Source organism: Penaeus japonicus, unplaced genomic scaffold, assembly GCF_977035675.1.
Source record: "Penaeus japonicus unplaced genomic scaffold, GWHDUDI00000001_assembly GWHDUDI00000011, whole genome shotgun sequence".
NCBI classification, from domain to species: Eukaryota; Metazoa; Arthropoda; class Malacostraca; order Decapoda; family Penaeidae; genus Penaeus; species Penaeus japonicus.
This window is the reverse complement of record NW_028234413.1, coordinates 40,717,649-40,720,279: the sequence shown is the minus strand read 5'-3', so window position 1 is coordinate 40,720,279 and position 2,631 is coordinate 40,717,649. Positions and strand designations below refer to the sequence as shown.

Here is a 2,631-nt window from a genome sequence, read left to right as displayed (position 1 = left end):
GTCCGTCTTTCCCTCTTTCCCTACTTCCTTTTCTTCCTCTTCCCAACCCTAATCTGCTAACCCTTCCTACAATATCCTTCATCACAATCATAACCATTGTCATCACCATCATCACTACCAGCATTACCCCCTCCCGCGGGGTCGTGACAGCAAGCACTGTTGTTGTCATCATTATCATTATCATCATAATCATTATCATTATCAGGAGGACTCTTTATCGGGTGAACTTTTGTAGCGACGTGGATAGGGTGGAGGAGGAGAGGTGGAGAGGTGGAGGAGGAGGAGGAGGTGGTGGAGAGGCGGAGAGGCGGAGGAGATGGAGAGCCGGAGAGGTGGAGAGGTGGAGGAGGCGGAGAGATGGAGAGGCGGAGAGGTGGAGAGGAGGAGAGGTGGAGAGGCGGAGGAGGTGGAAGATTGAGGGGGAAGAATTGAGGTGGAATGAGAGAGGGAGGGGGAGGGGGAAGAGGGAAGGGGTGGGAAGGGAAATGCGTGGATGAAATTAGGAAGAGGGAGATGGAAAGATTAAAGAGACATAGAGACGTAGATGGAGAGAGAAAAAGAGCGAGAGAGAGCGAGAGAGAGAGAGAGAGAGAGAGAGAGAGAGAGAGAGAGAGAGAGAGAGAGAGAGAGAGAGAGAGAGAGAGAGAGAGAGAGAGAGAGAGAGAGAGAGAGAAAGGGGAAGGGGGAGAGAGAGAGAGAGTGTAAGAGAGAGAAAGAGAGAGAGAGAGAACTAACCATTTCATAAAGAAAAAAACGAAAGAATAAAACCCATGAAATGATATGCAACATGCAACACAACATATCCCACCCCACATCCCACCCCTACAACCCACCCCCACACCCCACTCCCCACCCCTACCCTACCCTTCCCTTTTCCCTCCCCACCCTTTCTCCCCCCTACCCCACACCCCTACCCTACCCTACCCTACCCCACCCTACCCTACATCCCCTAACCCCACACACACCCCCACCCCACCCTACCCCACAATCCCCACCCCACAACCCCACTCCCCTACCCTACCCTTCTCCCCTCCTACCCCCCACCCCACTCCCCTACCCCCACCCCCCACCTACCTCCACCCGTCACAGAAAGATGAATGACATGTCTTTGTTTCTTGTTTTACTATTAGTGACGTACTACACGGAAGCAGGTGAGGCAATCAGCGGAATTGAATTGGGGGTCTCGTTATGTAATTACCCTCTAGGGGGGGTAGGGGGGGAGGGGGGAAGTAATTAAAGGTGGACGAGCCTCATTGATTGAATCATTTAGTTTGGGGTTGGATGGGAAGGGGGAAGGGGGGGAGAAGGGAGAGGGGGGGCGAGTTGTTTTTTTCTGGTCGTGTGTGTTTGTGTCTGTGTGTCTGTGTGCGTGTGTGTGTATGAGAGAGAGAGAGAGAGAGAGAGAGAGTGTATGTGTCACTCTTTCCCTCCCTCCTTATCTCCCTCTCTCATCCATCCATACCCCTCCATACAACCCTCCCTCCCTCCCTCCCTCTTCCTTTCCCTCTCTCTATGTATGCATCTGTGTCTGTCTGTCTGTAAAAGGTAAGAGGGGGGATGGGAGGGGAAGTGAAGAGACGGAAAGGGAGGAGAAAGAAGGAAGAGAAGGAAGGGGAAGAGAAGAGAAGGGAGTGGAGAGGAAGGGCAGAGAATGGAAGAGAAGAGAAGTAAAAGGAGGTGAAGGGATGGAAGAGAAGAGAAGAGAAGAGAAAAGAAGAAGGTAGGGGAAAGGGAGAGAAGGAAGGGAGGAGAAGGTAAGAGAAGAGAATGATAGGGAGGTGAAAGGAAGAGAAAAGAAGAAAAGAAAACGAAGGAGAAGGAAGAAAAAAGAAGAGAAGAGAAGAGAAGAGAAAAGATAAGTGGAGAGAAGGAAGGGAGGAGAAGGGAAGAGAAGAGAACGATAGAGAGGGAAAATGAAGAGAAAAGAAGTAAAGTAAACAGAGGGGAAGGAAGAGAAAAGAGAAGAGAAAAGACAAGTGGAGAGAAGGAAGGGAAGAGAAGAGAACGATAGAGAGGGGAAAGGAAGAGAAAAGAAGAAAAGAAACGGAGGGGAAGGAAGAGAAAAAAAAAGAAAAAGAAAACGAAGGGGAAGAGAAGAGAAGAGAAGAGAAATGAAGAGAACGGAGGGAAAGGAAGATTTAAAAAAATAAAAACAGAGAGGAAAGAAGAGAAGAGAAAGGAGGAAGAGGGAGAGGGAGGGGGAGAGAAGGAAGGGAGGAGAAGTGAAGAGAAGAGAACGATAGGGAGGGGAAAGGAAGAGAAGAGAAGAGAAAAGAAGACAAGAGAAGAGAAAGGAGGAAGAGGGAGAGGGAGGGGGGAGTCCCAAATGAGTGATGGTTACGCAGAATTCGCGCGACGGCCGCTGAGGCTATTTATCGATCGATCTCCCGTCGCTTCCGGGAATTAATACGCGGCCCGATAACCGACGTGTAATCTAGAGGTGTGTGTGTGGGTGAGGGGGGGGGGGGTTGTGTGGGTGTATGTGGGGGGGTGTTTGGAGGTGTGGGGGGGGGTTGTGTGTGTGGGTGTGGGGAGGGTGAGAGGGGGTTGTTTGTTTGGGTGTGTGGGGGGGGGGGGTGTTTGTGGGTGTTTGTTTGGGGAGTTGTGAAGGTGTGTGTGTGTGGGGGGGGG

General features: G+C 51.1%; 1 long non-coding RNA gene across 1 annotated transcript in view; it reads left to right on the top strand.

Moving 5' to 3' along the window:
* LOC122257261 (uncharacterized) overlaps positions 1-2,631 on the top strand; it is a 48,516-nt gene that overhangs the window by 39,728 nt on the left and 6,157 nt on the right. The gene's annotated exons all lie outside the window — the stretch shown is intronic.